The sequence below is a fragment of the Rhipicephalus sanguineus genome, chromosome 9, assembly GCF_013339695.2.
Source record: "Rhipicephalus sanguineus isolate Rsan-2018 chromosome 9, BIME_Rsan_1.4, whole genome shotgun sequence".
Classification (NCBI taxonomy): domain Eukaryota; kingdom Metazoa; phylum Arthropoda; class Arachnida; order Ixodida; family Ixodidae; genus Rhipicephalus; species Rhipicephalus sanguineus.
Genome location: NC_051184.2, coordinates 29,834,591 through 29,849,963, shown reverse-complemented (window position 1 = coordinate 29,849,963; position 15,373 = coordinate 29,834,591). Strand labels below are relative to the sequence as shown.

General features: G+C 45.7%; 1 protein-coding gene across 1 annotated transcript in view; it reads right to left on the bottom strand.

The window, feature by feature from the left end:
• Positions 1 to 13,690, bottom strand: part of LOC119404883 (uncharacterized) — a 28,584-nt gene extending 14,894 nt beyond the window's left edge. Inside the window, exon 1 of the mRNA XM_037671573.2 lies at positions 13,303 to 13,690. The gene's annotated coding sequence lies outside the window, so the exon portion shown is untranslated. The remainder of the gene's footprint in view (positions 1 to 13,302) is intronic.
• Positions 13,691 to 15,373: the final 1,683 nt, after the last annotated feature.

Below are 15,373 nucleotides of genomic sequence, written 5' to 3'. Positions count from 1 at the left end.
CGCGAACGCCCAATCTTACAAACAAAATGGCGGAACAAAACAAACTGGCGCGGGTCCATCTCCTGTTGTTTCCATCAAACACCCGTTTCCCGAGAGAAAAGAAATCCCCGAATTAGCGACCGTCTCCGAGATTATTGTAGGAAACAATGAGAGACCAAACTCGGAAACAAAGACCAGAAGAGTAGGCGGTGTTCCGATATCTCCGACGGTCTGGAAAACAACAACATCAGCAAACACTTCCCGAAATCATTCGGCGGACGTTGCCTATCTCAAACAAAGACGCCAAGCGTTGGATGCCTTGTTTTGAAACACAAAGCCCCCCCCCCCTCCCCCCTTAACCAATAGATGGCCAGGAAAAGATTGCGCTTTTTTGTTTTGTTCCGCAGCCGCACCCCTTCTCAACCGATAAATTCGCAGCAATCCGCATCTCCCGATTCGGCCATACTGTTTGTCTGTTTTCTGTTTTTTTCTCGCCGTCTGCCTCGCTATTACTTCTGCTTTTATTGTCGTCTGCTATGTCTCCTTTTCGGAGCAGACGGGCCGCCCATCAACGATATGGCGGCAATTTCGGTGCCTCCGGAAAATTGGAGAGGAAACCGCTTTGCGCTTTTCCATATCGACAATTCCGACTATCCGCTTTGCTTTGGGTTTTCCTTTAACGGTGCGAATGTTTTTTTTTGTTTTCTTTTTCTATCGCCAAGCCGACGCCATGTCTTTTTTTTTTGTCCGCCACTCGTGAATGACGCTAGGACTCTGCGTCACGAGAACACACCTAAATAAATTAAACATCGAAACATAATAGCAACATCGGATAGTGTTGGCTGAATGCTAGCTAATGTTGGCTAGTGTCGGTAAATATTTCCTCTCAGCTGTTTTAACAGAACCGTTGTATTCATACCTTCTCAATCCAAAAAATTTAGTTGGGTGCCAAATGCTTTGTCAAAGTTTTCTGCGCTCGCTGAAGTTAGCTGAAACGGATGCTTGGACGAGTTGGTTGATACTTAAGAAGTCAATTTATTCTTTCTTTGCTTATGTTCTGGAGTTCACCTCTGCAACGACGAACGTTCGCTCCAAGTTCTGACAGCGTTGCACAGTTTTAAGGGCCGACAGTAGGTCACCGTCTGACCTCTTCTGGCGGCCTCCGAATAAGCACCGTTTGTAAGGGAAACGACATTCGTCCCAAGGCACCGATAAAGCGTAGCGTGAGCAAAAAACATCGTTGTTTACTATCTACTGCCGTTATTACGCCCTCTTCCCCTCATTTCTTGTAGCACTGCCTCGATTGGAGAGACTCGGGATATAGAGAAACGCGTCTGTCGGTCTTCTTATTTCTTTCTCTTCTTTTTAGATCCCCGCTCAATGACTCCATGATTCTCCTGTTTACGAATGTCGTGGCTATGCGTGGCCTCACACAAATGTACAGACGCGAGGGATAAATGAATACGTACACAAGATTTTTGCGATGCATTTAACAAAAAATAAAAAAAGGAAGAAGAACATCGAGGCGTTTAAACGATCTTCTGGCTCTGAAGTGATTGATTGCGAGGACCCAGCAGATTATCAATGGACAGTGTCGTTGTTGTGGCCTCAAACCCACGCATCACAAGCTCTACTCATGCCAACAAATAGAAAAAAAGGATTCACTGGGTTTATTGAGCGGTGCACTGAGGAAAAGAGAAAAGACTAGCTATTAAAAAAAAGTAGCATTACTTAACATAAGGACGACGACATTTCTGGCAACAAAAAAAAAATTTAATGCACATCCATTTTCTTGAATGACAGAACGTTGATCTACAGTTGGTATAGGGATTCACCATGAAAGAAGGTAAGCTGTGCAGACACGGACACAAGAGAAGAAAACCGCACAAGACGTGCGAATACATTGTCTTGAGCTCAATTTATCAGAGAATCACACAACGTCGTCTTCGACCGCGACAATTATTTGCTAGCCGCAGTGATGTACGCCCCTCATGGCCATGCCATGCGGACGTGTGGGTTCAGTTCCAACGGTATGTTTAAACGGTGCGCCTAAACTGAAGGGGCAGGCGGCTCGCACGTAAAAGAATATGTGCGTAAAAGTACGTTCTACTTTAAGATACGCAACTCACAAAGAGCTACAAGTCAGTTGGACGCGGATGCGAAAAAACAACTCACACAACTGTACGCGTAGTAACAGAATGACTACAGGGAATTCCACCACGTTCTGGAAGCGAGAAAAGAAAACATAGGGCGCGCACGACTCGTCTGCTCCATAATAGATAACGTGCCGGCGAGGCGTTGGCCCTACATGTAGCACACGACACTGGCGACGCCAGCGTAGAACAGCGTTCGCTAAGCCTGTCTCATCTGTGGCTAATGGCGCGAGCGACAGCGTCGCGTTCTAGCATGGTCGCGACTTTCGTAACGACATCGCGCGCGCAGCACTGTAATTGGTGGGGCAAAACAAAACGTAAAGAAGCATCGCTTCTGCTTGGCTTTGGCGCGGCTGGCGAAGCCGACCTCGCCAACGCGTTGTGGTGCAGTTCGCAGAAAGACAATTTTCCTTTTCTTTACCTCCGTTTGCTCCGCCCGACTGCGCCTGCGCATTACAGTGCTAACTCGGAGTTTACTTGAAGTGTGTGCAGAGGCGGTAGCCACGCAGAAAAAAAAAAAAGAGTGCATTGTTTCTTGTTTCGCGCATCCTTACATCATTAGTAAGGCTACATTTTGAGCAATTAAGGGAAGCAGAGCTCCACTCTTGATGCTTAGGAAAGATGCAGTTGTCGCTGCTTTGGGCCATTTTTAGCTCGATAGCGAGCGCGCTGCTTTTTCGCCAAGGGCAACGCCGTTTTATGAATACAGAGACGGATTAACGCTTAATTGGGGATGACGTTGCGCATTTCGTAAGTCTCGAGATTAATATGAAGGTATCAGTTGGGAAGTCGTTTAGCGTTGCTAGCAAAGCTACGGATAATGCATGCTGTCTCATGCGATCAGACGGTATTAAGCATGATAAACTGCCTCACAGACGCGCTTTGCGTTAAAGCGGCTATACTTTATGTCGTTTTAACGCGGGAATATCAACTGATATGGCAACGTGATATTATATCGAGGTGACTTGTCATATCGCGTTGCCACATTTTCTTGGGGGGGGGGGGGGGAGGTTACGCTTACGTTATGAGGGACGTCGTAGTGGAGGGCTCCGGAAATTTCGACCACCTAGAGTTCTTTAACGAGCACCTAAATCTAAGCACACGGGCCTCTAGCATTTCACCTCCATCAACATTTCATGGTTGCCTGGATATGAACGCATGACTGTCGTTGTTGCCTGCAGCAAATGAAGTTTTGCGCTGCTAAGCACGTGGATGAAGGTCCAATTGCCGGCATGGAGGAAGGAAACCAGTTGGGAGGTAGCATCGTGCAGTGCAATAGAAAGAAAGAAAGAAAGAAGGAAAGAAAGAAAGGAAGAAAGAAAGAAAGAAAGAAGGAAAGAAAGAAAGAAGAAAGAAAGAAGAAGAAGAAAGACAGAAAGAAAGAAAGAAGAAGGAAAAGAAAGAAAGAAGGAAAGAAGGAAGAAAGAAGAGAAAGAACGAAAGACGGAAAGAAAGGAAAGAAAGAAAGAAGGAAAGAAAGAAAGAAAGAGGAAAGAAAGAAAGGAAGAAAGAAAGAAAGAAGGAAAGAAAGAAAGGAAAGAAGAAAGAAAAGGAAAGAAGAAAGAAAGAAAGAAAGAAGAAAGAAAGAAAAGAAAAAGAAGAAGGAAAGAAAGAAAGAAAGAAAGAAAGAAGAAGAAAGAAAGAAAAAGAAAGAAAAAGGAAAGAAGAAAGAAAGAAAAAGAAAGAAAAAAGAAGGAAAGAAGAAAGAAAGAAAAGAAGAAGAAGAGAGAAAGAAAGAAAGAAAGAAAGAAGGAAAGAAAGAAAAAGAAAGAAAGAAAGAAAGAAGAAGAAAGAAGAAAAAGAAAGAAAGAAAGAAAGAGAAAGAAAAGAAAGAAAGAAAGAAGGAAAGAAAAAGGAAAGAAAGAAGAAAGGAAAGAAGAAAGAAAGAAAAGGAAGAAAGAAAGAAAGAAAGAAAGAAAGAAAGGAAGAAAGAAAGAAAGAAGAAAGAAGGAAAAGAAAGAAAGAAGAAAGAAAGAAAGAAGAAAAAGAAAGAAGGAAAGAAAGAAGGAAAGAAAGAAGAAAGAAGAAAGGAAAAGGAAGGAAAGAAAGAAAGAAAGAAAGAAGGAAAGAAGAAGGAAAGAAAGAAAGAAAGAAGAAAGAAAGGAAAGAAAAAGAAAGAAAGAAAGAAGAAAGAAAGAAAGAAAGAAAAAGAAAGAAAGAAAGAAAGAAAGAAAGAAAGAAAGAAAGCCCCTGGAGTGTTATTGCAGTAGGTTTGCTTCTCCTTTGTAACGCTATTCATGTGGCGGTGCACGCTTTACAGGCGCTAAACACCCCTACCGATCGCACTCGCCGGTCTTCCTCGAGTACTGCTTTCTGAAATCGCGCTGCTAAACACTTCGGTGAAGGTCCAATTCCTGGCATGGTGGAAAAAAACAGTTAGGATGGGGCATTGCCCGATGCGATAGAAAAGAAAGAAAGAAAGAAAGAAAGAAAGAAAGAAAGAAAGAAAGAAAGAAAGAAAGAAAGAAAGAAAGAAAGAAAGAAAGAAAGAAAAATAGCAGTAGGTCAGACAAGCACACGCCAAACTTCGCTTCCCCCATTTTCCCGATAGAGGAAGGGCTCCTGAATTTTTGTCATCCCGTGTACATATGCGGTTCGCTGACGTCACCTGCGCGCACGCACGTTCGTATTTGCGCGCGACGTCACTCCGGAAAATGGATCGTCCTCCCACTGGCAGCCGTCGTACCAGTCAAGAGGAATGATATTTGCCTAGCGTATGGAAAGGGTGGAAGGTCAACTTGCAAGAAGAGGATCTGTTCTGTTACCTTTCGCTGTGGCAAGGGGATAAACATTAACGCGTCTAGGAGTTAACGACCGGTAAAATTCCTTACTTCCCGACCTACATTGCAAGTGTTACGAAGAGCTACCGTTACGGCAAATCGCTCCTATGTAAACAAGTATATTGAGGGTCCTGAGTACTTCACTACAAAGGTGTTTGACTGTATTCCATGCCGTAGGGCTTGGAGGACATCCACGTTCATTTAGTGTGATAAAAGAGAATGAGCAATCGAAAATATCACCCTTGCACTCCTTGTAAAGGAGAAAAAGAAAAAAAGGAATGAAGGGAAGATCGGTCAATAAAACTTCACCATTGAATATAGTCGGGTACACCCCAAGAACAAATGTCAGTTCTGCTCCCAGCTATCGCTGTCACTCCGACAGAGAATTGGCACAGATGCTCCATCCAGTAGTGCTAACTCGCTTTTGTGACGTCAAACTCTTCTCGCGTGTTTCAGATCGTCGAGTTTCCCATACAGACACACGTTTTGTCGCTGGTTTTATGTCGGAAACGTGAGTGTCCCGTTAAATTTCCTCAGATATTCTGACATCGCTTCTCAGTGTAAACGCAATGTTTTAGGTAGTAACGACGAGCCTTTAACTATTAATATATGCAGTGTCTACATTAGCCGAGAAAAACTACTTGCGGTTCGAGCGGAAACCAGCTAGCACGACTGTCTTTCAGAGGCGAAGGGCAGGCGCGTCGCCGTTCGATGGGCGGAGCTTACAGTTTTTTCTTCGCTTGTAACCGATTATAGTTGGTATGACATTCTAATGTTGTTTTTATTTCGCTGTACTTCAGTCATGGAAGAACGCACAACCATGAACAAATGGCGCACATGGTATTCTCGGTGCACTCCGTCCGTGCTTTCGTGACTTAAGGGTAGCCAGCCGGTCTAAGAACTGGCTAACCTCCCTGTCTTTCCGCTTGTTTCTTCCTTCCTTCCTTCCTTCCTTCCTTCCTTCCTTCCTTCCTAAGTGCAGCGCAAACGAAAACGCGAGGGAGGACGATTGAGGAACGAAATGCTGGTGGCAGCGAGCGAAGAGAAACACTCAGGCTCTCGGCATCGCGTTGGCGACCTCGTCGATGAAGCGGAAAACGCGAGCCTCCGCTGTGGCGGAAAAACAAAGGCCGCGGGCGGCCAATCTAGATTGTTGGCTCGATCGAAGTAGCATAGCACGCCGTCGTGGCGGCAGCCATCGTGGCATGTCTCTCTCGAGGGGCGATTTTCGCCGGCAGTTTCCCGTTGTTTCGTGATTTATTTTTTTGTTTTGTTTTTTAATCATCGCACGCTCGCTGCTCTGCTGCGGAGCCGTTTGACTCGCACTAAGCTGAAGGCTTTCGTATTGGGCGCTGCAAACAAGGCACTATAGGGCCTACTTGCACGCAAAAAAAAAAAAAAGACCAACTGGATTAGCTGCTAGCATTTCGCCATCCATCCTACGCTTATTTTTGTGAGCCGCCGCGTCCACCGGTCATTCTCTCTTTCTCTTACTGGGCACGCAGTCGTTTCCATGCTTGTTCTCACGGTGTTTAGTTCTGTCAGGAGGCCCTTGTTTACGTGAACTTTAGGTTATCTGTATAGCTTCTGCGCCAGCTTCTTATTAGCTACGGATTTCCGCGCTTCTTGGTTTGAATCTGTTGCCGATAAATTGACCTTCGTTATCGCTCGTGTTTTGCTGTCCGGGTTTATCAAGTCAGACCATTATCATCTTTTTATAAATGATGACTGATTATTTTTCTATGTAGCGGGATAATCTATCTATCTATCTATCTATCTATCTATCTATCTATCTATCTATCTATCTATCTATCTATCTATCTATCTATCTATCTATCTATCTATCTATCTATCTATCTATCTATCTATCTATCTATCTATCTATCTATCTATCTATCTATCTATCTATCTATCTATCTATCTATCTATCTATCTATCTATCTATCTATCTATCTATCTATCTATCTATCTATCTATCTATCTATCTATCTATCTATCTATCTATCTATCTATCTATCTATCTATCTATCTATCTATCTATCTTTTCTTTCCTACTCCGATAGCCTGATATTATGGGCAAGCTGCATCTGCTGCCAGGCAACACTTGAACGGGTCACTCTTAGACAGCGCCAAACGTACGCTTTCTTTTCTTTCATCCTTCACTAACCCTTTCGCAATGTCGCCGGTACGGGGATCAACAGTGCTACGCAATAGTTAGGTTCAGCTCAGAGATCTGAGATAACTAACGCGGCAGTTCTCGTCAGCGGAAGTCCGGTCTAGCTTCACTAATAGGTAAAGATAGTTTCTGATTAGCCCGAAGCCTCTGTCAGAGTCTATGAATTGTTTGATGGTTAAGAAGTGGCTCATTGTCAGTGACATTTGGCTGCTAAGCACAAGGTTTCTGGTCGGTACGGAGCTAGCGCATTCATTGTTCTGGGGCAGCTTTTCGAGTCAGCGTTACGAATTTCTCTGAAACAACAACAACAACAACATCATCAACAACAACAGCAGCAACAACAGCAACAACAACAAAATGCGGGAAGCTTGCACTAAGTTGCGCAAAGCTTGGCAAGGCAAGGCTGGTTGATCCTCAGCTCGTCGTGCTGCAGCACGAGAATCACAACGGGGATTGGATCCAGCGTGCTTGGCCGAAGAAGCGGCGGCCAGGAGACGGCGACGGGCGGATTAGGAATACGCGCAAAGCTTGCCAATCTGAATGTGTTGAAATCGCTGTCCCTGAGCCATGGTGCAAGAAACTGTGGCGGTTGCTAGGCGACGGCTCGGCGGCGGTTGCTCCTTGGCGCGGCTGCTTGGCAATTTTTAGCAACGACGCAGCAGGGGTGTTTTGTTAACGGACGTTTTACTGCCAGCTTTAACAGCTTGGCTGTTAAAAAAACAACGTCGCAAGATTCACAGGTTTCAGGCGCCTGTAGAACTTTCTTTAGTGTGCCATCTGTCGTGAATGCGATCGCCGCTGCCGTAATCGAAGCCGCTAATTTAATTTATATCTGTACAACCTCATGGCCATCTAGCTTCCCATCTTTAGCCATCTTTAACCTCCACGCCTGGCGGTGTCCCTAGAACACAGCAGGCAAACACAAGAAAGCTTTGTGTGCGAATCACCTCTGCAAATCACCTGACTTCAAATGCAGTGTTTACTTGCATACTGCCAGGCATAGAGTTGTTGACAGTAATACAACCAGGGTTGCTTTTCTGGACACTGCCGAATTACGCCATGTTGTCAACTCTGATTGGCCGAGAGGGCTGCAGCGCCCTCTCTGATTGGCTTAAAACGCCACCATTACGGAGTCTGGGTAATGTGGAAGAATTTGACAGTGTCCATAGTAGCACTCAGGGACTCATTAGCAGTGGCAAACGGTGGCCAAGTTATGGCTAACGTTGGCTGGTGCTCGTTGATGTTGGCTTAACGATGGCTAAACGACGGCTAATGCTAACTAAAGATGGCTAAATTATTGCTAGTCTTGGATCTCTTATAGCATCAACGTTGTCTTCATTAAATATGAACGCAGCGATCGAGTCGTATGTCAATTTTCCCCGCTCTTTTTTTCCTTAGCTGGACGAATTATGCCTGGAACACCATGCATAAACGTTTCAAGTGTATGCGGCATAACGCGAGGACTTCAAAACAAGAAACCAAAGCCACCACTTTGTCCCCATCAGCCGCATGCCCACGTGCGCTATTATGCTAATGAGATGCAGCATGCCCGAGCCTCTAGCTCTCCCGGGACGTGCTTGACGTCTCGGTCGAAGTTGCGCCATCAGCGCACGTTCAAGGTGCTCGGCCACGCTTGGCGGCGAACGCAAAGCTGTTGCGACACAGTTGCATCGCTTGTGACACTCTTCGGGTGCCCTCCCCGACTACCGAGACGCTATCGATCGACACGATGATTTGTTATTAATGCGTTGCTTTCCCTGGCTGGTTTCCACAGGCGTGCGCAGGGTTGCCCATTAAGGGGGACGAAGTCTCAACGCAGCCCCTCTCACCCCCTTTGACGTGCTTCTCACAAGGGCCTGCCTTTGGCCCCCGGCTTTAGGGAAGAATGGGAAGTGAACAGCTCTTGGAAAGCAACATCAGTGGTGCTGGGCCACCATTATCGTCAAGAACTTGCATGGCCATAACCTTGTACTCTAAACACTGAGGGGACAAGCACGACTGAGTAACGGTATAGGGCAGACTTGGTGCTCCTCCTCAGATGAACAAGGAGGGTGGTCGCCTCCCATCCCCCCCCTACCCCCTGCCGACCTCATTCGCACGCCTATGCTGGTATCCAGGGAACCTATGCTGTGAAGTCGGTCCGGCTGAAATTTTCGTATAAAAGCTTTCGCGTTCCGCATAACGAAAACTACCACAGAGCCATCTGCACCATTCCATAATTACAAATCCTAAAGCAAGGTCTGAGATTGGGCTAGTTGGTAATCCATCTTCAACAATGTAAAACCGTCTGGACCACAGCACTAGGGGTGTGCTGTTTAAAGACTCTCTTTTCTACGAAATTACACTGTGAAACAGACAACAGTATCTGGATATCCTCAGTGCAAGATATACAGGTGATGCAGGTTCCTTTACCGAGGCAAACCTCTGTATGCCCCCCGCTTCCCAAGTATGTGGTTTAGCGCGCCTGCTTCTTTGGTCTGTCGCCGGTAGGCTCGCCCATCGGGTTCGTTCAAAACGCCTAGCTCTTCTTGGGCTGAACTCACGAAACCTCTATTTCGTGAGTGCGTTTTCCCATTGGTCAGCCAGCTTCGCAATGATACGCCCCGCGTCGTAATTGGCTCAAACGTTCTCTCGGGAAATTGTTTAGCGTAAGACGTTTTTGTCAATACGGGCTCTGTTCTTTGATCCCTTATACTCTCCCCTGTGGCGTTAAGCCATGCTCCGTTATGGACTGCAGAAAAGTGCCAGCTTTAGCCGATTGCAATCGCCGTTAGGTTCCGCATAAAGTCCTAGGGCAGTAACATCGCCTCACGCGTCGTATGCTCCATGCAAGCGCAGCCTGCGATCGCAGCTCGATCGAAAAGGAGACGCACCGGCCGTCTCTGTCGCTGTGTCTGTGTGTGAAGGGGGGGGAGGGGGGGGGGTGTTCCCGGCTGCGTTCACTGATCCGGTTGCTCACGCCTTATGTTCAGCAGGCGGCTCATAAATTTGTACGTGCTGTCTACTCACCGCACTGCGCGTTGAAGCGATAGACAGCACGAAGGTCGCGTCGCTCTCCGCAACGGACGCGTTTCCTTACGCCAGCTCGGATGCTAAATGAATTAGCTGCTAGCCTTAATTCGTATGACATTCCAATTTGTTGCTATTGCATTCAGTGCTCCGGCCTTGCGGCGAAACTTTGACTTTTCCCAAACAATTACCACTTCCTCCCCTCTCCCACCAGTATAATGTATTTCATATCCAGTGTTAGGTAGACTACGTTAGAGACGCCTATGCAATATATATATATATATATATATATATATATATATATATATATATATATATATATATATATATATATATATATATATATATATATATATATATATCGACTATCTATCTATCTATCTATCTATCTATTGCATAGGCGTCTCTAACGTAGTCTACCTAACACTATATATATATATATATATATATATATATATATATATATTATATAATATATATATATATATATATATATATATATATATATATATATAGATAGATAGATAGATAGATAGATAGATAGATAGATAGATAGATAGATAGATAGATAGATAGATAGATAGATGGATGGATGGATGGATGGATGAATAGATAGGCATGCACACGAATGGCGCCCCCATTTTCTCTATAGAGCAAGGGCTCCTGAATTTTTCTAGATCGCCCGACACGCTAACTTGTTTGTCTCTCGCCTTACGAAAGACAAAATGAAAGCCCGCGAGTCCTTGTTTCAAAATCGACATTCGCTGTGTTCCCCTTTTGTTCGTTTCGTAATCCATCTTCTAGCCAGCGGCAGTTGAAAGCACGCCGCCGGGATATCGAATAATGTGAATTCTTGCTTATTGCTTCGTCTCTCGGAGCATGGAATTCCCCGAAGAGCTGCATTTAGGAATGGACGACAACACATTGTGACTGTGTAACGGGTAAAAGCGCGTGGCCAAGATTAGCCGTTAAGCGTGTCTTCCTAGATTACGTAAGCGTGTTTTTACACAGACGCGCTTATTGCAAGCGCGCGAGTGTCTCTAGCATCTATATGTTGAGGTTTTGTTTCCTCATTTTTCCCGTCAAAACGGAGAGGTTATGCAACGTTCGGAGCTAATATGCCAGCTGGTTGTCAAGTATGCATGTGTCTGACCTGTCTCACATTCTTGTTACGTAAATGTCTATTCACTCCGATCGGCGCTTGCAAACACGCCGGAATGATGCCATTATTTCCGCTTGATCTACTCTATATATCTATCTATCTATCTATCTATCTATCTATCTATCTATCTATCTATCTATCTATCTATCTATCATCTATCTATCTATCTATCTATCTATCTATCTATCTATCTATCTATCTATCTATCTATCTATCTATCTATCTATCTATCTATCTATCTATCTATCTATCTATCTATCTATCTATCTATCTATCTATCTATCTATCTATCTATCTATCTATCTATCTATCTATCTCTTTGCGTAATGCTCCCTCCTAACTGTTTCCTTCCTCCATGCCGGGAATGGGACCTTCATCCCCGTGCTTAGCAGCGCAACACTTCAGTTGCTACAAGCAACAACGACCGTCGTGCGTTCATATCCGGGCAGCAATGAAATGTGGCAGCTTGAATTCACAAGTGACCTCGATAACAGATCAGTCTGATATATCAGTAACGACTGATCATCGACAAGCCCACGATCGAGGGAGCATCAGTTGTTGGGAAACGGCGCATACAAACACGCACGGGAACGGCGTGCCTTCGAGGGCCGCATTTCCGTACGCTCGCCGGCGCCGAGTTTTTCGTGTGCGACGCCGTCACCGAGTTCTCTGAGTTATAAAAGCTTCGCTTAAAAAGAAGAAACGAAACTTTAAGAGGCGGGAAAAATCGTCCGGTCACGTGACCTTCGTACACGCGGGCGATTCGACAAGATGACTATCGATTTCGGCGCGGGTATTCGGGAGATCCGAAATCAGAGAGCACGCTGTGCTTCGAGCGTCAACGCGAACGAATAATTGGAATGGGTTTATTAAATTGTTTTGCGTGACTCAACGTTGTCGAAGTCCAAACTTTGACTCCGCCGACATTGCCTGTTCAACGGTTTATTCATCAATGCCCCAAACGAACACAGGTTTATCGGAGAATCCGCTATTCAAAATATTTTCGAAAACATGAGATTTGGGCACCTAACTTTGCAAACACATGAGAGAGAGAGGAAGAGAGAGAAATGCAATGCGGAAAGGCAGGGAGGTTAACTGGAAAATAAATATCCGGTCTGTTACCCTGCACTGGGTAAGGGGTAAGAGCAGACAGCACTGTAAGGAAGAGAAGAATGAGTGAGAGGGGGGGGGGGAGATAAGTAGAAGCACGCAAACGCACGAGCATTTTTACGGTTCGTTCCCTAACGAAATGCCGCCAATGTCACCACGATTCGAACCTACGACCTGTAGTGCTAAGACGGGAAAACGTGTGTCGCCTGTTTATCACTGGTGCGACAATATAGGAATGCTAATTACTGAGATACCATGAACCACGATGATAGTTGTTAAAGCGCAACCTAACGCTATTGGCTGTCTGAATTCTTTTCGCTTTGTGTTGCCTCGTAGCCATTATGATTGAACGCGAACCGACTAGCTCAACAACATGTTTTGACAGCACGAATCATGTATGGTGGCGGTAGCGCTGACCATCCATCAAGATCGTGTTTATTCTTGTTCAGTAACTTAGTTACATTATGCAAATGTACGTTTAATACGAAGATTCGCATTAAACGGGCTCAGCAAAGCGTACGTAAGATAGAAGAGATGTCTGATCAGGGGCTGAATAGCGCATTCGCGAAAGGCAGGGGGGAGAGGGGTACCGGTAACCTTGTGCGCCGTCGTGGCACTTGACAGATCGCCATTTTCCCGCGTTCCCGCGTACAAAGTTACGCCCGTTGGCACGTGATCAGTTTCGGAGAGTGATCCATCATTGTCACCACGTCGTTGCACGCGACGTGACGCCCACATCGAAAGTGATCGTCATGTCTTCCTCGCACAAGGCGTCGAACAACAAGAATAACAACACAAGTAGTAAAACGCACGAGTCTCTCAAATGCGAGCCCGCGTTTGCAGCGAAACACCGCAAATGGCTGCCTCCTCCTGAACGGGTTGCGAGGCGACAATGTCGAAAGCGTTCTAGCTGCAACGGCTGGTACGACTTACCCCTAGCGTCAAGCAGAACGTTGTTGCAAAGCTGCCGTGGAAGGTTGCCAGGCTGCCGACGCCGGTGTCCACAAAGTCTTCGATTTGCGAGCACCACTCTCGCCTTTCGTCCGGGAGTGGCTTTGAAGGTGGTTTCGTGGCGTACGACTTCAGACCCTTGGGTTTCAACGTAGGTCCGAAACACCAGTATGCACTGGAAATCTCTCGCGAGTTGAAACAGCCGGTCGAAGCAACACCGCGTCTCAAAAACCCGTCCCCTCCTTTCCGCGGATGACGAACGGAAAAAGAGAAATAAAATAAACTAAGCGAACGAAACCTTCCGGGCTAAAACGAAAACGAAGCCGTCTACTGGCGCAGTGTACGATCGTCTGCGCTTGTCATAGCCCATCTCTTCGCCGCCGAGAAGCCGTGGTGCGGAGAGCTTAGAGAAGGAGAGAGAGAGAGAGAGAGAGAGAAATAATGCTAGCACGCGCGAGCTTGGCTAAAGCGCGAAAATAAAGCAAAACGAGGCATACAGCGGAGAAGAAGGATGCTTGCTTCCTCCACCCGTTCACCTGGTCGCCATAGCGACGCCGCGCGGGGCGAGCCAATCGCGGCGCGAAATCAAAACCGTGACGTCACGTCGTTGCGCGGTCGGCGCCGTCTGGCGATGAGACTGCCCGACCATTCGTGTCGTCTGCTTCCCGTCGCGCTCGCGCGCCATTTTGTGTTCTTGTTTCTTAACTTTGTCCCCCTTCTCTCTGGCTTCGATTTTTAGTTGCCGCAAGGTTGGAGATTGCAGTTTCATTGCGCGCTATTTTGGGCGGGTAGTGCAGGCGCCGTTCGCATTACGGCGTGCGTGATGTTTTGACACCTATGTTTTTGTGTGTGATGGCAAAAAGAAAGAAAAGGGGGGAAGCAGTAACGAAAGTGACACTCTTGGGAATGTCTGGCTATAGAGCTCCCATCTGCTGGATTGGGGCCACGGCTACATCTTTGGCTTTCAGCGGAAACCGAACATAAAAGAGGGAAGGCCGAAATGGGACCCGAGGGTTTTAAAAAGTACGAGTGCCGTCGTCGTCAACAGGCGTCTCGTGTCTGTTGTTTCTTTGTTTACGGTCTTTGACTCGACGAGCTTTTCAGTGACAAGACGCGTACTTCAGGACTCACCGCATCCTCTCATTCTAATTCTGAAAAGAAATTAAGCGAAAGAAAGAAAGAAAACTATAGCTTTCTTCCACTAAGTCTCTCCTTTCTAAATACGGGTACCGTTTACAGGAGGCCGTTTTCAATGCGTCTGGCGCGTTTCACTGGCGCCGAAAAAAATGTCTGTAGTATTCCGTCTCTTTGATTATTTTGTCTCTCTCACGTCGTCGACAGCGTTGCAAAGGAATACATGCGCAATTAAAAGAGGACAGAGGAAGACCGGACACAACACGAGCGCTGAGTCTCAAAGATTATTTTCGGTCTTGCTCGGGCACTTATGCGAAGACTTACTCGGTTTTGAGTGTGTAACAGCGTTGCTCTTGTTGATCTATTCACCACGCATACCTCGTAATGAACCGTACGCCCAGTCAAGGTATTTTACAGCGAAATCTTTTATGAGTTCACAACAACATCCGGTTTTAGCTGAGCAGAGAGAGCTGAGAGGATGAAAGCCAAGCCAAGCCGAGACCAGCTAGGGGCCCACCAGCTCTCTGCTGTGAGTCAGCCTTGCGCGATTTAGTGCAAGCTGCGCCAATTGTATCCACAAGGATCCTTATAACTTTGGAAATAAATTCGTGTTGTGTTGTACTGTTTTGTATTGTATTGTACGTATTATATTGTATTGCATTGCATTGTAGTGTATTGTATCGTATTATATTGTATTGCATTGTATTGTAATATATTGTATTGCATTGTATTGTATTGTATTGTATTGTATTGTATTGTATTGTATTGTATTGTATAAGTAGCGGAGCTTGGGAGTAAAATTAAAGTTAACAAGATTGAACATTTACGAGAGCACTTAGTTACACTTGAACAAACACAGCATAGCATTCGCTTGATTAAATTAGATTTGCGTAAACTTGCGTTCCACTGGCGCTATTCC